General features: G+C 41.2%; 1 long non-coding RNA gene across 1 annotated transcript in view; it reads left to right on the forward strand.

Moving 5' to 3' along the window:
* LOC308481784 overlaps positions 1–22234 on the forward strand; it is a 27108-nt gene continuing 4874 nt past the window's right edge. Inside the window, exons 1-2 of the long non-coding RNA XR_013988897.1 lie at positions 1–198; positions 4412–4539. This is a non-coding gene — a long non-coding RNA (uncharacterized lncRNA). The remainder of the gene's footprint in view (positions 199–4411; positions 4540–22234) is intronic.

Below are 22234 nucleotides of genomic sequence, written 5' to 3' on the forward strand. Positions count from 1 at the left end.
CACAATTTCATTGAAAGCAGTGAGGCCAGTGTCCAAGACCTGGAGAAGAGTGGTGATTTGGCGCATCTGAGGCCAGAGAGATGCTAACCAAGAGGCTATGCATATAACAGATACTGAAATAAGACTAACAATCTTTGATCCATGGAAATGACAAGACAGCATGAATGAACTGAGCAGAACTTGAATCAAAATCACATGGTAAGAAGCTTGATCTTCCTTCCTCTTTGTCTTTGATGCCAAATGCATGCAACAGTGTGGCTTGCTTTAGCCAAACAAGAATCATAGAACTGTAGAATTGCAAGGAACTCCAAGGTCAACTGGTTCAACCTCCTGCAATTTAGGAATCACAGCTAAAGTATTCCTGACAGACGGCTATCCAACCTCTATTTAAAATTCTCCAATGAAGGTGAGTCCACCATCTTCTGAGGTATTCCGTTCCACTGCCAAACAGCTCTTCCTGTCAAAAAGGTATTTCTGGTGTTTAGTGGTAATCTCCTTTCTTGTAATTTGAATCCATTGGTTAGGGTACCACCCTCTGGAGCAGCAGAAATCAGCCCTTTAGATACTTGAATATGGCTATCATATCACCTCTTTTCCAGGCTAAATAGACCCAACTCCCTCAACCATTCCTCGTAAGGCTGTTTTCAGACTGTTGATCATCTGGGTCACCCTCCTTTGTCCATGTTCCAGCTTGTTGATATACTCCTTAAACTGCTGTGCCCAGAACTGGACACAGTATTCCAGGTGGGGTCTGACCAAGGCAGAAGAGAGCAGTACCATTACTTCCCTTGATCTGGACACTATACTTCTGTTGACTCACATTAAGCTTGTGATCTACTGAGACCCTTAGATCCTTTTTATATGTACTGCTGTCAAGCCAGATGTCCCCTATGCTATGTGACCTGTTGCAAACATGACCTGCACTCACATATATATATTTGAAGTGAGCAACTTGTCTTTAGACTTCCATCACATGAACAAACATGGAAGATTGTGGAGATGTGGGACTAGTTCTGTGGTATTATTGCCGTTAAACAGTTCTGCCTAAATGTGTAAAAGGTGAAACTGTCCTTGAAAAAATCATGATACAGACTTGAAATTGTCACTTTTTTAGAGCTTTTCAGTACATTCGTAAGATTTGGGATTTGAGGTTCAGCTCAAACTTGATCAAATTTCAGTCTGTGATGTAGGAGGAAGGGGCAAAAAAATCTGCAAAGATGCCTCTTCCTTTCAGGGTCTGCCTGCTGGCAGTGGGTGGGGCCAGAGCCTAAAGTAGGTCAGTTCACCTCTTTTCTCTCTGACACCCTCTTGTCTTTCTCTCTTGCTTCCAGCAAGAGCAAGCTGTCAGCAGAGGAGCAGATTGCTCTTGGCAGAGGTCCTCATCTGCTCCTGATGCTAGGACAGTGTTCTACCAAAACTATAGCCCATTTGAGATGCCCCAGAGGAACATTGCAACTGCTAACAACCAGCAGCCTCTCCTTTCATTTTAACTTCTTGCAGGACTTGCTGTCAGACATGCTGATATTCTCTGATGGCTAGCTTTTACACCTGCCAGTGATGGGTTTTTTTCTTTCATTTCGTTTTTTGCTGTACATCTACAAATAAACATATAGCAGAGTGGAACTGACGTTTCCTTCTGAAACATCACACATTTCAATCAACCACGAGAATACAAACCTCCAAGAAAAGTTTCAGATTTGACCTCCTCAGTGCTGAAAGGCCAATTTTCTTTGATTGTCCAATTTCCATCCTTCCTACAGAGAGTTTCTCTCACAATTAGAAGTAGAGCTTCCTTCCTCCTAAAATGAAATGCCCATGCTCAAATGTATGAAGTGAAAATGACAGCCTAAGTCTGCCAAGTCGCTCAACAGAGAGCGGACACGTTTCATGCCATTCCTGAAGCTGACAGTTGTACATCTCTTTTGTAGCTAGGGCGGCAGAAGCAGGGTATGCAACATTTACATAGAAAGGTGATTTTGGTCACAATGCCAAAGATCATTTTAGCTGTGTAAATTGGGCATTGGAAGCACCGCCTCTTTACCTCATGTTTTCTTCCCTAGATATTTCAAAAGGAACCCTTTTGCATTTTTTCCTTAGAGCTCTGCAAAACATAATTTGCATTGGATCATATGAGCTTTGAGGGTAAATATATATTGGACTGCTTGCTGCTCTATACAGAACTCAAAGACATGCCCTTTTATCTGTGGAACAGGTCACGTTTGTTGCCTGGGCAGCCCAGGGCATGCATACACATTGCCCAGGCTTGCATCCCGGGGAGGCCACTTTGGAGCTGCTAACACAGCATTTCAGTTTAGCCCCTTGAGGCACACTCCATTGTCTCTTGAGACAGACAGATGCCAACAACAAGGTCAAGTGGTGTGACTGTAAGAAGACTAAATCCTCAGTAGTGTATAATTAATGTCACAGAACTAGAAAAAGCAGGAAGCAAAAAGGATCTCATAGGTCATCATACCTAACTCCCCAACCCCTGGAACCAGGAATCATTGTCAGAGAATACCCAAGCTCATCCCCAGTGATAGGCGGCATTGTACATACACCCAAAATTGAAGTTTCCTACAGCAAGGACTGAATTCATGGATTAAATGCTTGTTTAACCTGCTCTTAGACAACTCATTGCAAATGAAAACCATTCCTAAAATATAACTCTCCAGGCTTTATATTTTGCATGTTTGAATACTCCTGCTGCCTCACAGTTTTGTGGGGATCTTCCAGAAAAGGGCCTTTTCCATTCCAGGGCTCTCTGTACTGAGATTAGGCTGGCACCCCAGGTGAAGTGTTTCCACCATAAAATTAAAATGTACCCGTTTACCTAAGCTTTCTAAAGTCTGCTAGCACTGGTTCCTATTGTCTTTGGTTACTGTGATATTATTGCTAAGATCTGTTGAAATATGCTGTGTGGGAACCTCTTTGGTATTTTCTGGAAAATTCAGAGTGCTATAAAAGTGCTTTTAATACGAAATAATAAATACATGCAAGAAATCAATTCCCCTCTTGGAAAATCCATAGGTCATTGGGTTTCTTTATACACACTCATCATCTCTTTATGTGATTTTGGGTTTTAAAAGTGGTCTTTCATTAAAGGAGACAGAAAAATATTGTTCCAATTTGCATGAGCATACTTGTTTTGTAACTAAGGTCATAGATTTGAAATCTCCCAATGTCAAATACCAAAAATCTGAACCTCTACAATCTGTTGTCAGGAGCGAGCCAGCAGTAAATCACGCGGAGTAGGTAAAGTTAACTCTTTATTCAAAAAAATAGGATCTGCAAAGGAGTGCCAGACCTAATGAAGAATTGCCCTTATAGGCAGTTATGGAGACTGAAGGCTCCCATAAGTTCCCTGCATAAGTTCCCTCCTCTCTCAGGGTTTTCCCAAGCAATCTGAGACTGCGTCTGTGTGCCTGTCTCTGCTCCTCCCGCTTCATGCCTCTCTGGGTCCTTGGAGACGAGGGAGGAGAGGAGCTTGTTGCAGCAGGAGGGGGAGACACCCGTGCTTCCTTGCCAGCCTAACTCCTATCTACTTCGTGGCCACCCTCATCCCACTCTCTTGCTTCTGCTTCTGGACTTCTCTCTGTCACAGATTCTCCTTTCCCACCAAACCTCTTCAGCTTCCAACACCTCCTCCTCCCAGTCTTCTTCCTCTGACAACTCATCATCGTCCCACCACCAATCCCCGGGCTCTGAGCCTTCTTCCCTTGGGGGTTCCCCAGCTGGTTCCCCCCACAATTTCCTCTGCATCCAACCAGTCCATGACATCTGTTGATGGACTGCAAATTGCTTTGGGGGCATCTGGCTTTAAATTTGTGGTGCTAGACTCATAGTCTTTCCTGGATTTCAGATTCTGGGGAATACCGGTAACTATCACTACACTGAGCTAAAATAAGCCACCCAAATAGCAGTGGCTGAATATATTCAGGAGGCAGCAGTTGTGTCACATTACTACATCCAAAGATTGTGCAAACAGCAACAGTATACATAATGAATATCTGCATCAAATGTTGAAATCAAATGTGTCTTGCTGGAATGAATGGCAAGCAAAGACATTTTCTATAATTGGTGGGGTAAAAACAGTCTGGTATGTTTAAGTAGCATATGTCACAAAATTATCTTCTACTCTTATCAGCTACTTCTTCATGGTAAAGGTAAAGGACCCCTGGATGGTTAAGCCCAGTCAAAGGCAACTATGGGGTTGCAATGTTCATCTATCTTTTCAGGCCAAGGGAGCCGGCGTTTGTCTACAGACAGCTTTCCAGGTCATGTGGCCAACATGACTAAACTGCTTCTGGATCAACTGGACACGGTGACGGAAACCAGAGCGCACAGAAACACTGTTTACTTTCCTACCACAGCGGTACCTATTTATCTAATTGCACTGCTTTTGAACTGGTAGGTTGGCAGGAGCTGGGACAGAGCAACGGGAGCTCACCCCGTCACGGGGATTCGAACCACAAACCTTCTGATCAGCAAGCCCAAGAAGCTCAGTGGTTCAGACCACAGTGCCACCCATGTCTCCCAAAGGTAGGGCTCATCCGGGATTTGAACCTGAGACCTCTCGTACCCTAAGCGAGAATCATACCCCTAGACCAACGAGCCATGCAACTCATCCAGCATCAGAGCTGGGCTGGGATTGAGGAGCTGTAGCCAAATACACTTTATTGTGCTCCATTTCTTCTTAGCTGGTGGGTGTCCCCCTTGAGAACAATTATCTGGCAGAGTGCAGAGCAGCCTTTAGGCTGTTATAAACATTTATGGAGACAGTAAAGAGCCAGGTATGGCACTCTAACTGTTCCAATGCTGTTGCGAATTATATCAGCATATAATTTGGGTTTGTATTTAATGAAGTTTTTCAGTGACATACATAGATTTCTGTCTCATAGTAAGCTTTGTATATTTTATAGCAGTAATTTACAAGTGGTGGTTTGAGTTCCTACTGTGGGTGATGTGGAGTGATAATGAATAGGAGTCAAAGTTTCCCTTGGTGTTGCCCACAGGAATAAATCAAGGTTTTCAGAGCAACTACATTCTCTCTGTCAGGCTTTTCCTCCTTAATAGAAAGTGCTTTGTCTCTGAATCTGTTGGGCAAGCCCCCAGACTGCCAGGAGACAAAGCACAATGAGTCTTTAGGCTAACGGCCTCAATCTTAACACAGTTCATATTTGTTTGATTATTTATGAAATTTATTACCCACTTTTCACTACCGAAGTGAGATACTATGTCACTAAAATACAATCACATTATCAATACAGTGGTACCTTGGGTTAAGTACTTAATTCGTTCCGGAGGTCCGTTCTTAACCTGAAACTGTTCTTAACCTGAAGCACCACTCTAGCTAATGGGGTCTCCAGCTGCTGCTGCGCCGCCAGAGCACGATTTCTGTTTTCATCCTGAAGCAAAGTTCTTAACCCGAGGTACTATTTCTGGGTTAGCGGAGTCTGTAACCCGAAGCGTCTGTAACCTGAAGCGTATGTAACCCGAGGTACCACTGTAAAACATATCAGCATAAATAAAGTCAGAATATGCATTCAGCAATGTGGTGACCAAAGGCCTGTGTAAATAGTTAAGACTTCAGCTGTTAGCTCCAATTCTTTTGAGCTTTTGGTGACATCTGTATCTGGGAGTGGGGGGAATTGCATAATCTGTGTGCCTATCTGAAGTTTTTAATCAGGTTTTCTAGTCTGATAAAAGAAGCTACAAAGCAGCTCTTTGGTAAGGATGTGTAAAATGAAATGCATGAAATCACAAATCCCTGAAGAGCTGATCAGCAGAAGTCCAGCTCATTTGCTGGAATGTAAGTGATCTTCCTCTGATTTAGGCCGAGGAATCATGCACACAGCTTTGATTTGCTTTCATGGGTGTATAACCTTAAACTGGATTTATCAGGGTTGATCTGGATGATCAGTGAATGTCTACGCCAACTATACTAACAGCCTTTGCAAAATAGTCCCAATAATCCCCAATGAGAAACCAAAGTGGGCATAGGCTGTGTGAGGCAGAGCTGCGAAGGCACTCTCCTGACACTGGTGCCACCTCAGCTTTCCTCAGATGGAGCTGAGGTGGCAGGCAGGATAGAGGCAAGGTCAAGGATGTGTGGGTGCACTGTAGTGGCTCTGCTGGTGCACCCACACAGACACGACACTGACACCCCACTTCCCCATCCAGGTAAGCTGCAGCCACATCAGTGTGGGGAGAGTAGCGCCACAGATCCACCCCAACTCATGGATTCCTACTACTTTCATATTTAATTAAGGAAGGTGATAGCCTTTCAGTGGAGAGAATAATTGTAATAAATAAATAGCTGTATTGCTATTTACACAATCTTTTAAAAAGTGAAATGCAAAGCAAAAGGTTCACAAGTGGGGGGGTAGTTTTATTGTTGTTATCCCTTTTTAAGGCTAGATGAGTGTTATGAATTACTTTTTTAATGTTCAAGGCTCTTTATGTACATCATTTCAGAAATAAGTGCTACAACTCAATGCCACAATTTACCTCATAATGCAGATGAGCAGCTGGGGCTAAGAGACTATGTCTTAAAATGTGAGCATTTGAATAACTATGAAGCAGTAAGAAACAATATCTGGTCTGCAAATGTTTTTTTGTGGGGAGGGCGGATAAATTGATCTTAGTAGAACAAAAATTAAGAAAATGGCTGAGAGCCTTAAGTCTAGCTGCTGCCAGACTTAGAGATGGTGTAAATTGGTGTCGTTCCACCCCAGTTAATGGTGTTTGGCTGGCTCAAACCAGGTGAACATCTGTCTTCATCACACTGAAATGGCAAAGTCTACAATTACCATGGGATTTCAAAAACATTCTCCTCTCACACCTGTTGAAAAATAAGGAAACCCTTCACTGCATATCTTATCTTTTGAAACTTTTGACATGACAGCCAGTGAACTCACAAAGCTGTCAGCTAAACCCACAAATGGTTTAATGGCAGGTACATAACAGTCCGTTAACTGAGGTTTGTCTGGGATGCTGGCAGGTGTTTACATGAAATTTTGGCCTGCTTGTCATAACATACAGGACAGCCGGCACCTGGCAACCTCCTCCTGAACATATTATTTAATTGCTCTGAGCCAGCAGCTGCTAACCTTGCTAAGTAAACAACAGCTTCTGCACCTGCTTGAACAAACCCTGACCTCACTCTCTACCAAACAGGTGACAGCCAGGTAACTCTGCTTCTCTGCCCTAGCACACAATGGCCTCAGGGATTAGTAGGAGTCTATCAGCATTGATTTGTCCTTTCTCTGCTATGATTTTCCCTGCCTCTCTCTTGAGAGAAGCCTATTCAGGCAAGAGAAGTGAAAACACCACTAATTAGAATTCTGCACTATGGCCAATTCCACCTGCTATTACACACACACACACACACACACACACACACACACACACGAAGGCTGAAATGGTAATAAGGACAGAAACAATATTTAGCTGCAAATCTTCATGAGGATCCTTGCTTATTTTTAGTTATCACTATTATCATTTATATCCCACCTGTTTCTCCAAGGAGCTCAAAGTGGCATACGTTGTTCCCCACCCCAATAAATCCCCACGACAACCTTGTGAAGTAGGCTGGGCTAAGAGGCAGTGACTGGTCACCCAGTGAGGTTAATGGGGTTAATGGCTGAATGGAGATTCAAACCCTGGTCTCTCAGCTCCTAGTCTGGGCCACTACACCACACAGGCTCACAGTGTAGAAATTAGAAATGTTGCCAGAAAGATATTATTACATAAAAGCAAAGCAAGCGAAAACCTTGGATTTTAGACAACATAAATTAAATCGGCACAAATTAAAGTCAACAAAACAAGAAACACTCACTTGCATTAGATTAAGATCTACTCCCAAAAAACCTGCTGCTTTAGCATTGCATTGAGAACCACCTTGTGAAATTTCAGAGCCACATAAAGGCATCTGAGCTTTGCTGACAATAAAACTGTGATTCCTTCAGAATATTAGAAATGTCAGATTAAGCCCACCTTGCCCAGTGCCTGAAAACTGATCCTTCAAAGGGTGCAAAAATCTGCAGTAGATGCAATAAGAAAAAGGTTATCTGCTAGACAGATACATGCTAATCCCTGCTTGCTAGCTCCTGGTTGAATGATATATAAAACAATCTTGTAACATTAAGCATTACAGAAAACGTAGGAGCTATATTATTTGAAATATTATTGCTTTACTAATGCACAGCCCTATTCCTTCTTACAGTTTGTTTAATCCTTAGCAACTCTATATGTAACAGGAGACAAGTGTTAAATATTCTGAGTAAGACATACCTATAAAAACACAATCCAATACTCTGGTGGATATTATTTGTTCTTTATTATGGAGTATGTTAAACAAGTGGGAGAGTGATCTAGCTAGTGGCAATATATGGTTAGAAGCAGGTCGTGAGCAGTGCTATTTTCCTTTTTTTTAAAAGGTGCTGGAACTCAACACCTCCCTTGTTCTCTTGGTGCTCACCTGAGAGGTGCCGGAACTGAGTTCCTGTGAGTTCCCTCTGTGTATAACTGAAATAACAGTATATTCTTCTCCAACTCACTCCTGCTATCCCTTTCCTCCCCTTCTGTTGTTTCTGTGGGCTAAACCATCCTCACATAACCAGCATGCTTGAATCTTATTAATGCATGAAGGGGTTAATGCCATAGAGTAAGCTGTTCTACTAGGCTTAGCCTATGTCACTTCCCCTCAACTTGGGAGAAAATGGGCAATCAAGCAGCTGTTCCCTGGTCCACAGGTGTGAGGATTCCTGAGCTGCTCCCTCCAGCCACATAGCCTTAACCAGCCTCTTTTGTTTCAGACAAGAATGGAGTCTGAAACTAGCATTTTCCTATACCAATAGTTTAGGAACTTTTACCAGTCTGCAACCACACAACATTTTACTGTCTGCGCATCTTTTCTGACTGCTGTATGGAAGAGCACCTGAACCTGACCTCTGAAGCGTTTGTAAGTAAGCCATTTTTATAACTTACCAAACCTGTGGCCTATCTGTGTACCCCCCAGTTGGAAACTTTGGAAGCAGATTCTAAAGTGGGATACTTTGGAATTTACTGGAAAAGGCATTTTTTAAAGCCAATTTTTCCATGCCTTTCTTTGTTGCATGTTTTGCTATGTTAAATCTCCGCTAGGATTCTCTCACTAAAGAGCGAAAAACCTGGAGTAAAGAGTAAAACCTGGATCTTCACTTCCAGGAATCTTTCCAACAGGTTACCATGTTGAATTTTCAACTGCAACCTGTTTAAGATGGAAACTGTTAAGTACTTCCTCTCTAAGTAGCAAGCCCACAAGTCCTCTGGCTAGCAGGCCACATGAGAAGAACAAGAGAAAATGATTTCACTTTGGGATGCAAAGCCTGAGTGGGAGGTTAGATATGCTACTCTGCAAAAAAGCCCAAGTGATTCTCATCCAGAGAACCAGTAATCAGGACATTGTTTCAGTCAATTTATTTGTGCTGCTCTTAGAAGAAGAAGAAGAAGAAGAGGAGTTTGGATTTGATATCCCGCCTTTCACTCCACTTCAGGAGTCTCAAAGCGGCTAACATTCTCCTTTCCCTTCCTCCCCCACAACAAACACTCTGTGAGGTGAGTGGGGCTGAGAGACTTCAAAGAAGTGTGACTAGCCCAAGGTCACCCAGCAGCTGCATGTGGAGGAGCGGAGACGCGAACCCGGTTCCCCAGATTATGAGACTACCGCTCTTAACCACTACACCACACTGGCTCAAAGTCAAAGATAGCTCTAGTTTGCATCTAGTTTTCATTTATGCTGTGATACACCTTAGGTCCTACACTGGGAGAAAGGTTGGATAGCAAATAAATAATGAATCTGCTGAGTCCTGTTGTTTCTCACGTACAAAAGGAACCTGTGCTCTTGGAACATGTGCATTGGTATAATTATCAGTGTAAACATAGTAAGCAACTTAGTATTATTATAGTGTTGCACGCCACCTTAGCCTACAATGGAAGAGCTCACAGCATTAACACCCAAACAGAAATCAGGCATGATTATCTTTCTGGCATCTCAGCCTGCAGCTTTTCTTCTAACTTCTAGCTTACACACCTCAACTCTGGCCTTTGTCTTTATAACTACCAATAGGTTGAGAGAGGGGGTGCTGCCCATTAGCCCTCTGGCATTGAGTCACTTATTTTGGTACTTTAGCAACCCATATTTAGGTCATTACTTCACCAGGAAGCTAGCCTGGCTATTCCAAGATTTGAATCCGTGCTGGATTCAGGAATTAGAAGGGAGCTCAGGCATGCAGCCTACCACCCCATCCCCCTACAAAGCATAATAATAGAAACAAGAAAAGCAGAACTGAAAAACCTTTTTTTAACTGTTGGGAAACGGAATAGAATTGCAGCAGGAAATTAGTAGTAATATCAGCCAGAAAATCATTATAGAAATATAAAATGGATCACCAATTCAGAAAAGAGAAGAAAAAAAGCGATAAAGTGAAATTTAAGAGGCCTGTTTCAAGACAGCCAAGGAAAATTAAATGATAATTGTAAGAGATATGAAGAAAGACAGTAAAATTATACAACTTTCTGCATGTCACTGCTCACATAATTTTCCTCTCCAGTAAAGATGTGAAGCCCTTCCTTGCTATCTAACCTATGACTCAAAGACCTCCCTATAGGTCCATATTGCAGACCATTTGTGTCTGTTTCAGTCTGTGAATCATAATAAACTTTAATGAATATGGATCCATGCAGAAGTTCTAGATAGGAGAAATGGAAGTGGGGCCCTGCAGTTAGCCAATTGAGATTTGTATTGCGGCTGTCTGGTGTGCCTAACCTTCCAAACTTCCATGGGCTTCTCCAGTTCAGCTGAATCACTCAAGTAGAAGGAACAGTTTTGAGAAGCCTTGCAGGCTGTTGTGCTTTTCTAGAAGATTGAATCCTCTTTAGCCACATAGCCGCATTAGCCTCAACACAAGGCCTGTTGTGTGATATCCTGTCCTTACAAATTGGATGGGTTCTTTTGCGGAAGACAGGGCATAGTCGCTGGCGGAGGAAGAGGTGTGCGGGGGGAGCGAACAGCTCCTGACAGGGTGCCATCGTAACTGCCCCCCCTGCAGGCAGCGCACCACGCCCCCAGGATGCGTGCCAGCCCCGCCCCCGCCTGCTCTCCGCCCCCCGGTGCTGGAGCATGAAGCTCCCACCACTGGGCATAGTTTTACAGCTGGAGGAAAGCCATACTTGAGATCTGTACACTAGCAATTGTGTATGCATTTAAATCCAGTTGCTTTTTAAAAAATAAAGTAAGAATTAAAAGTTACATTATCCAGAAGACAGCCAACAGAGCAAGATTCCCATTTTTGCTTCAAAGAGAGAATCAAACCACCTGAAATTCCTTCTGGATTTTCTTTTTTAATATCCTCCTCATCACTTAGCACACTGAGTTGAAATCTTCATGCTTTCAGCTAGATATTTGAATAGATCCTTTTATATTGATATTCATGCTCTCAACACTAGAAACAATCCAGTCAATAATACCAGGCCATATTGATTAGTTATTTCTATGGCAAAATACAAATGTCAAGCCTCAATTGATTAACATTCAAACAAGCATAAAGATAATTTAAATTAATGTGTTTGAGACAGCACACATGCTATTATTAGTGCCACACAGGGCATTCCCAGTGGATAAAAAGCAGAACAAAGTTGATACATTAGATGAGATTAATCAATAAAAGTTTTAAATGTGCACTTATGATCAAAACTGGTGCAGAGTATAAACGTTTTAAGCGCAGCAAACTACTCTGCTCTCTTTTCCTATAATAGCATGGATTATCTGTTCCTGTTACAATATAATGAACTTTCACATGCAATAACATTCAGACTAGGCAGTGGGTCAGAAAGAATATTTAGCTACAACTTGTTATGCTAAAAAAGACCCCTAATGTAACATTTCGTTTTCCAGGCTATTTGACAGGATACCCTGTCATTCTTAGGCTATTTCCCCTTCCATTCCTCTAACTCCATTAATTTTATAGCTTGGATAATGGTAAAATCAGATGTGTTTGCAATTATAATACAGAATTCATTCTTTGGTGTTTTAAATCTACATATTTTCTCAAAGGAGGATTAAAGATTGAGGCAGTAGTCTTGAAAGAGCTAAAATGAGCCAAGATTCCTCTAGTTAGGGCTAACTCAGATGCCTTTTACAGCTTGGAAAGACAAAGTCAGCATATTGCCTTGGGAATTCCTGCCAGAAACGGCAGAAATTGTGGGGTGGGAGGAGGACCCAATTCAATTTTTCCCTTAATTTCCATCTTAGGCAGCTTCAATCCTCTAAGCCTGGTATGAATTTTAAATTATTCATTAATTATTGGCTAACTTGACACATAAAAGTGGTTCCCCAGAAGATTAGTGTCTGATCTTTATTTCAAGTTGGAAATTATACAGTGATTTCAAAGTCACCAAGCTTTTCTGTCAGTGTATATACATTATTCAAGATATAAAATGCTATTCTAATTCAATATTAGCCTACTTAACTGAGAGCCAGATTGGATGTGATGAGGGCAGCCATGTTTGTTTATTCACATGCCTACTTCATTCGTATATGGAGTGATTAATTTTTACATCATGGGTGAACAGAACAAATTCCACACATACTCCTTATCTCCCCAGTTTGTTATTTCAGACATTTCCCTCAGAGCTGGGTTGCTGGAAAAATGCCTGGGGGCAATGGAGTGTAGGGAAGTAAAATGGAAAGCTCCCCACCATCCACAAAATCCTTTTCAAGTAAAAATGTGATCTTCTGTTCTCTCTCCTCTCACTCTATACGTGAACAAGACAACCATGGGAACAAAAAACACCCTCCTCACATATAATTTGGCCCTTAGAAAGTGTATTTTTATATTGGCAAACAGCTGGTTCAGAACCTAACATCCATTCTAGCTAACAGGGAATATTTCAGGGTAGACAAAAGAACAGCTATTTATGAAAAAAAGAAATAGTACTGTTGGAACCCAGCCGGCTTGGTTTTCAAATATACTGGAAACCTGCCTCATATTAAAAGACCAGAACAACACTGAACTGACTTCACTGTTGCCCAGCAAAGGCCAGGTGTGTCTCCTTCTGATGGGAGAGAAATAACACTTTTTCCAGTGGAATCACAGAACTGGGGGACTGTCTTGCTAGAGTGGCACATGCCACTCTAGTTATCTCCCGCTTAGACTACTGCAATGCGCTCTACGTGGGGCTACCTTTGAAGGTGACTGGGAAACTGCAATTAATCCAGAATGCGGCAGCTAGACTAGTGACTGGGAGTGGCTGCTGGGACCATATAACACTGGTCCTGAGAGATCTGCATTAGCTCCCAGTACGTTTCCGAGTACAATTCAAAGTGTTGGTGCTGACCTTTAAAGCCCTGAACTGCCTCGGTCCAGTATACCTGAAGGAGTGGTTCCACCCCCATCGTTCAGCCCAGACACTGAGGTCCAGTGCCGAGGGCCTTCTGGCAGTTCCCTCACTGCAAGAAGTGAGGTTACAGGGAACCAGGCAAAGGGCATTCTTGGTAGTGGTGTCTACCATGTGGATCGCCCTCCCATCAGATGTCAAGGAAATAAGCAACTATCCTACTTTTAAAAGACATCTGAAGGCAGCCCTGTTTAGGGCAGTTTTTAATGTTTAATGCTGTATTGTGTTTTTAATATTCGATTGGGAGCCGCCCAGAGTGGCTGGGGAAACCCAGCCAGATGGCCAATGTATGTATGTATGTACTATGTATGTATGTATGTATGTATGTATAAATACTACTACTACTACTACTACTACTACTACTACTACTAAAATGGCCTAGTTAACCTTTCCTACCAGGGCAGGGATTACAGAAAACATTGCAAGCAGCATGTAAGAGGGGCCAGTGAGACGTCTTCAGCTATGGCCCACAAAGACATAAGCTATTGCCTCATTATGTTTAGGGAACTCGTAAGACACCAAGATTTGTGTGCGAAGCTAAAGTGGTAGTAATAAAACTAGGATTATACCTCAGTCTGTTTGGACTTAAACAAATGCCATTAGTCTCACTTTATTATTTCATTCTTGGCCTCAAAACCATCCCACTGCATCCCTATTCTTCTTCAAAGCTCCACCCTACATGTAAAAACATGTAGATGGACTAGGGAATCATTTCCTGAGCTTGATGCCACACAGCCACAACAATTAATCTTGCACTTGCTATTTGAAAAAAAGGGGAGGGGAGTATTCTCTATTCTTAAACTGCATAGCTGACCATAATGTAAACACTGGAAAAACAGAAACTTAAATTTAGAACACTTCCTCTTTTTTTGAATAATTTGCATTATAATTTTCAAATATATATTTCCACATTCATATCTTTCATTATAGCAATACAGTGGTACCTTGGGTTAAGAACTTAATTCATTCTGGAGGACCGTTCTTAACCTGAAACCGTTCTTAACCTGAGATACCACTTTAGCTAATCAGGCCTCCCGCTGCCACCGTGCTGCCGCTGCGCAATTTCTGTTCTCATCCTGAAGCAAAGTTCTTAACCTGGGTTAGCGGAGTCTGTAACCTGAAGCATCTGTAGCCTGAGTTACCACTGTACATTCAACCACTTCCCTCCTTCCACTTCCCTCTTTCAATTTTCCCATAATTCCTGCGTATTCTTATATGTCCATCTAATTCAATTTCTCCTTTTATTCTATCTTATTAATATATATTATACTGTTGACTTTACCTTAGTCCTGCCAACGTAAATTTAGAACGCTTCCTGGTTGGGATGCTCTATCTGGTACAAAATGCTGTGGCTAGACAGCTGATGGGGACAGACTATCCTCAGCACATAAGCTTGCATTGGCTGCCCATAAGTTACCTTAGCAACTTGAGTCAAGGATATTTTTAGGACTGCCGGATCCCTTATATCCCTCCCCAATCAATGAGATATTTGCGGGAGTCTCTGTTGGTAGTCCCCCATGGATCAGATGCACAATGCATAGCTAATGGGAGCTGGGCATTCACTGTTGTAGACCTAGGTCTGTGCAACTTCTTCTCAAGAGTAAACAGGTGTCCTCCTTGCTGAACTTCAGATGCATGTCTATAGGAGTATCCACACTTTCCAGGTACAAGTCTGTGCTTTAAAGCTCCATGTCTGAAGGTGCTTTTCTTTTTCTTCTTTCTTTTGCTGTGGAGTTCTCCCTAAGAAAACCTGCTCTTTAGCACTCAAGTGCACAAACATCAATTCAGGTTTTCTGTGGATTACTGTTTGCTCAGATTCAGCTTTAAAGAGCAGATTTTCACAGGGAAAGCTCTGGAGAGAGAGAAAAGAGGGGGAGGCACTTGGAAATATAGAGCTTTAAAGCACAGATCATGCCTGGAATGCATGGAAGTGTATGGATAAGCCCTAAGACTCGTTCCAGCAGACATTTTAAGGCAGTGCTACATTTTATAATAGTTTTTATTCTGTCATTTTTGTTGCTGTTTTGATGTACAATGCTTAGAAATGTGAATGATTAAGCAGTATATAAATGTCTTAAACAAACGAACACTGGCTGAATAATAATGTTAGTATAATAATAAAATGGACAAATTTTAATTAACTTTCATGTAGGCAAACAAAATTATTTTCTTACAAGCTGATCCATTTTTGTTAGTGGAGCAGAGACCACCATGCTATAGCAATGGATAACAATGTACACAGTCCAAGCAGTTAAGCACTTTTAAGTTGAATTGATTTTAAAATGGGAGAGTTATTCAACCCCATGTTTGTTTACTCAGAACTGAGTCACATTATGTTCAATGAGGCTTACATATGATTGCTGCTTGAACATATGCTTAAACCCTCCCAGTGTTTTTAGTAGGACCGAAGTGATAAGATTTTCAACCTCTCATTGTATTTAGGTTATTTTGCTATTGGAGCAGAAATGGAAAGTCCTGGAAAATAATGGAACTTTATCATTTCTAGTGATGTGACCTATCAGCTTTGTGAGCTTGTTGATATTTTAGGAGAATATGATTCTACCCTGATTTTCTGGATACCTTGGTTTTTATGTGTTCATCTGTGCCAGATTTTATTGGATTACAGAATTTGGGTGTCCAACAACAACTGGAGGACCATAAGTTCCTCACTCCCGAATTTATGTGCTTGCTTTTCTATTATCTAAAAATATGCAAAACAATAAAAAGGCTGCTATTTGAGAGGTCAGTGTTGCCCTATCCCATGCAGCAGTGGGTTTTGCCTATGGAGTAGCCAGTTCCTACTAAAGTAGATCTCAAGGCCACTGCTGCAGTCCACCAATCCAAGTTTGTTTCCTTCATTTGAGTGAGGCTGCCTTAAGCAGAGTAGCCCACAATTTGCTCCTCTTCCTCCTATGATCTCCGCTGGTTGGTCAATTCAAATAAACGTGGGCCCTTCCCCTTGTCACTGAGGGATTGTTGCTTTCTAGGATTCCTCTGAAAGCTTCCATTCATCTAATAATTGCACCGAAGGGAGAATTTCACGTGTGGCTTTTCCCATCATCACATTGGAAAGCTGAGGAAAATGGCACCTGACTTCTATGTAGTTTTTAAATTAGCCTCTCAGGGTTTGGGCCTGGTAATCCTTGGCAATCCTACCTGGACACTAAAGAAGCAATATGTGTTCCATTCTGAGAGAGGAGGATATTATCTATAAATTTGTAACTAACAGGATCAAGTATTTCCAATATCTTCAAAACAATTGGAATACTTCAGTGAATGCAATTCTCCTGATGCCATGAGGGGAAGGTGACAGCATGTCCAACCTATATTGTGACATCTGCACTGGCTGCCAAATACAGTGGTACCTTGGGTTACAAACACTTCAGGTTACAGACTCCGCTAACCCGGAAGTAGTACCTCGGGTTAAGAACTTTACCTCAGGATGAGAACAGAATTTGTGCAGCGGCAGCGGGAGGCCCCATTAGCTAAAGTGGTACCTCAGGTTAAGTACAGTTTCAGATGTAAGAACGGACCTCTGGAACGAATTAAGTTTGTAACCAGAGGTACTACTATAGTTTCTAAGCACAATTCAGTGTGCTGGCTAGAATATTCCTTGTAGCCTGGGACATGTAAGTAATTCCAACTCCTCCTCTTATATGAGCTTCCCTGCATATTAAGATGTGCTTGTTTAGAAGAATTAAAAGAGAGCAAGAGAAGAGCCTTGCTCCCAAGGCTTAGAAATGCCTTTTCAGAAGTTCTTCATTGTTTGTTTCTATAGGCCTCTGGAAATTAAATCAATGCTTTAATTGACACTGTCTGTGTCTTATTAATAACTTTTAGGAGTTGGTTTTAGTGTTGCTTGACACTTTCTGCAAACCATTTGTTTTAAAGATTGTTTATAGCACATATGTGAAGGTATGTGAATTAATTCTGGGGCGAAACCTTCAGGCTTCAATGTCTTCCTCAAAAACGTCCTCTGTTCCCCAGTTCTGATTTAATAGGTAATATTAAAGGAACTACTGTGCTGGCTGGTGAGTTTCCGCCACCACCACTAGATTTTGAAGTACAGTAGAGATGTTGCCTAGTGTTGCACAGCATAAAGGTAAAGGTAAAGGTATGCATTGAGACCAGGCTGGGGCCACAGTTGCAATCTCCATCACAATTGTGTGGTGATCTCCCTAGTGATATTTTGAATGGAATTTCTGCTGGCACACAGCATGACTGGCTGAAGTTGTCCAGCTTTCATTAACTGAATGACAGTTCAGCCAAAGTCACACATTCAAGAGCGCTCTCTCTCTCTCTCTCTCTCTCTCTCTCTCTCTCTCTGTGTGTGTTATTTCACTGGATGTTCTCCAATATATTCCTCAGCATATATCTAAATGACCTTAAATCTGTGTGGATGTGACGACTTCACATTTCAATTCATTTGTATATTTTTGTAGTTTATTATAGGTACGTAGATCCATTTCATGTGCCGTCATTTTACAGCACAAGTTAATTTGGGGCTATTTTTGAGAACAGGAGAAAAACAGTTTGTACAACATAGATGCAGATGATTACCAGTTCGAAAATGTGCATATTTCCCCCCTTTTATGGTTTCTATCTTCCTCATATACAATGAATAGCTTGTTTTCATATGGCACACTATATAAAGGCAAGGGAAACAAACAAACAAACCATGTTTATTTTTGTTTTTATTTTCTTTAGAATATTTCAATATTGAAGCCCAAATTCAGGGGACTGGGAGGGTAAAGAGCAATCATGTAGACAAAACAAATATTTTCATTTGCTTACTTTTGTATGCAACAAATGGTTTTCTTTTTAAAAAAGAAAGACAAACAGCACCATTGATGAGAGAGCATGATCCCTGAATTCTAAACCAAACACTGCCTCTTAAAAACAAAAAGAAAAAGTTAAAACTTTCCCCCCACTCAGTCACATTTAGTCAGGTAATAAAGCAAGCATAACAAGTAAACTATAGCAATGCCATTGAAATCAACTGCTCCCCCTTCTGAGAATTTGAAGAACTTGTCCTATAGGAATAGTTTTCTTTTTCTTTGGTAGAGGACTGAAAGGAGGTTTTATTTTTCTTTATGCAGATGAAAAATATCTATGCATGGTAGGGATTTCCTATCACACACACACAATGTATGTTCTTCATGCAAGACAGATATGGGTTGATTTCACATTGCTGTTATCATGGGCAGGAGAAATACTACCCTAAAAAAGGCATTGAATGGCTAGTGTCAAAGAGATGTAAACATTCCAAATACTGACAAAATTAAAAAAAAAATAATAACATATACAAAACCCGGTACCAAAAATGGCAATTGATTTAGGTTTTTGTAAAGCAGGAAAGAATAAATTTTACAGCAGTACAAGAGAATTATGGCAACAAAGTAAAGCACTTTTCTTGTAACATTCATGAACAGTACAAATACAACAAAGTATTCTACAGGCTAAGTTATCTTTTAACTATCAAATATAGTACAAAGCGAAATATGTGCTATAAAAGAAGCAGCTCCTTTAAATTAGACAAAAAATACTATTTTGTTGGTTTTACAATGACAAAGCATGATGACTGAAGACAACAGGATTTCCCCCTTAGATTCAGAAACATTTAGCTACACAGGTCCATGATAATCCACTGGAAAAAGTGTTGCTGGCCTTTCCCCCAGTGTTGTAGAGAACTGAAGCTGCCGCACAGAGTCATTCAGTGTCTAACATGGCCTGACATACGTGAGCTAAGATGATCCCATTAGGTGCCATTTTTTTTAGCTGTCTTGAGTGTTGATCCTGGGCCTTCATCATACTATGCAAAACCAGAGACTATAACAACTTCTCTGAAATTGTGCGCGTGTTTATAAGGGCTGCAGCATAAGGTAATTTCACTTTAGAAACTGCATTATAAAGCACCATATGCACCAGTTTAGAAGAAACTGAGCAAGAAATTCCATGGTCCTGAAATAGAATTCAGTAACTCACCCTGACAACACATACCACTTTTAGAGGGAGATTTATAATACAGAGGAAATACATCATTGCTTTATGGCTCAACCTTCCCCCCAGATTAATTTCATGCACTACACCATAGCAGGTAATGGAATGCAAAATTGGGGATTGCCTACTTCACCAAATCTTTACATTATGTCCATAACAGGACAAGGGTATTTCGGTTTAGAAAACTCTTTGTAGGAACACAAAATGCACACAGCAAATGCCCCACCATTACGTACAGATTTCTGGGATATGTGTAAAATATATGAGAGTACATAGAGGAACACAAGGAGGAAGATTCTCTCCTTCAAAATGTGCTGAAATGAAGGTGAAAAAACCTTCATTCCCCATAATGGTTAGTACATGATATTTTTGCAGTCATGGAAAACAGCAATCTCAGCTTATTCTTGGTTAGGGCTCCTCTTCCTGGGTTCTTCAAGTGAAAGCTCAACATTTTATGTGGCAAGTGCCTTTTCACCCACTGTAAAGTACGAGTGACAGAAATGTGTGCCTGAATGGCCATAGACAAACTGGATGGCCAGAGACAAACTGGATTGGGTATGCAGGTGCACTTACACAGATATTTAAAGATGTGAACATGTTGCTCATATGTGTTGTCCTGTAAACTAGTGCCACACTGGAATGGAATGGGAAATTTTGTGATCATTTCCTTCCACAAAATGCACCCTTTCCATAACTTGAGCTAGATAGGAATAAAAGTATTGGATAGCTCAGTCGGTAGAGCATGAGACTCTTAATCTCAGGCTCATGGACTTGAGCCCCACCTTAGGCAAAAAAATCCTGCATTTCAGGGGGTTGGACTAGATGACTTGTGTGGTTCATTCCAACTCTATAATTCTATGATTCTTTCAACTGCAATGATTAGAGGCCTGGATATGTGAGGACAATGTCTTTGCCCCCAGTGGCATCACCCAGTAGCCAAATCTGATTGCCTACATGGCACCATGATATTCTAGCATTCACTGTAACATTTCTGACTAGCTGGCATCACCCAAGTCCTTTCAAGTACAAAAAAAAAAAGGATGAAAGCAGCAGCAGCAGATGGGGAAACAATAGCTTTGAACAGGAATTAAAATATATGCAGAAGACTGGACAATAAGGGTTTTCCCACATATTTTCTCCCCTCACCTCAAAACAGCAACTTTTTCATAAAAACAAGAAACTTAACATTCAGTGCAGCACTGGTATGAATTGCTAAATGACTTGTAGAGTTGATGGAGATGTTAATGAAGCCGACTAACCTCATGCAAACAATCTACTCAGCTGAGCAGTGTTACATCTGGGGAGAGGACTCAAGGAAGATCTCTAGTCCTCCTCTAAATGAGAGAAAATCTATCTTGATTTCCGCCCTCTTCTAATTATGAAGATGGAGGTTCAGTCTTCCAGGAGTCTCTTATCTGATGTTACATTGCATACTCAAGGAGGCTAGTGTGAGCACTGCCAGTTACTTGAGGGGAGCTAGGTAGCTGCATCAACATCTTGTTCAGCTCTAAGTATCTAATTAAATGAGCTGAACTCTTTTATTTACTTAACCTTGGGCAACTCTCACATACCATTCCTTGTCTCATGCCACCTGAACATTTCAGGGACAGCCTGTCATTCCCACCCCCACTTCATTTGTTTTTGTTCATTGTTTTAAAATGAGGTGTGTGAATTGCTGCATGTATTCTTTTTTAATTTTGTTTTAAGAGCCCACAATTCTGAGGGGAAGGATCCATATACATAAAAGAAATGAACGAAGGTTAATACTGGGACGATCTGAAATAAAATGTGGCAAAAGGTGCTCGTGCAGGCATACCCAAACATAGCCTTTATGCACAGAGTTGTGAGTTTTTGAGGGTCTCATGCCATCTCAGATCTAATGCATAAACCTTTCAAACGGCATGTCACAAACAGCCTGATAGCGGGAGAGTCCAGTGCTATTGAAATTTTGGGAAAAATGAGAAGGAAGGCCAGAATAACAAAAAGTTAACAGAATATTTGTTTTCTTCTAGATAAAATATATATTATAAACCACTACTGCCACCATCAGGTGTTTCTAAATAGTAAGCCAAATGAGTTCTAGGTAGATCATCAGGGAATAGTGGCTTAATCTCCACTAGGGAGAAGTTTTGAAAAACATGTAATAATGTCTAGCACCATTTTGTCTCATGCCTTTTTTTTTTTAAAGAACACTTTCTCATATGCTAAGTAAACCAACTACAGCCCCCCTATCCTCACACATGCATCCATGCAGACCCAAAGAGAGGAGTAAATTTTCTGTCATTAGCCATATCTTTTGTGCCAAACTAGATTCAACAGTAGCAAATCTGTGTGTATAGAGCCAGATTTACTGCAGTTGTGCAGAAAGCAGAGGTGTTTTATCTGCCAAAGGGACACAGTAGGGAGGAATGCTAAAACTTCCTTTGTCTGCTCGTCTCCCAAGCACACATGCACTGAAGCACCTTTCTCCTAGCTAGGCATTTCTGGTTAAGTAAGCCTGGAAGTAGAGGCTATGGGAAGGTAAGAAGCAGAACCAGGGGAGGGTTTAGAGCTCCTTACACATGTGCCACTTTTCCTGCCCCCAAAGCAGACCTCTGTATAATTGAGGAGCATCTAGGTTTTAAATGAAGACATCTGCTGGAGTCTTGTCCATCCTGGTCCTTATTTCAACATTATAATTAACGTACAACTCCTTTCAATATTAGGCTAGCCACAGCATAGATCAACCAAGGATGTAGTCAAAATTCCATGTAAGTCTAAGAGACCTGTGTAGGTTTACTTGGATGTAATCCTCAAT

This window comes from Podarcis pityusensis (assembly GCF_964106645.2).
Source record: "Podarcis pityusensis genome assembly, chromosome: 7".
NCBI classification, from domain to species: domain Eukaryota; kingdom Metazoa; phylum Chordata; class Lepidosauria; order Squamata; family Lacertidae; genus Podarcis; species Podarcis pityusensis.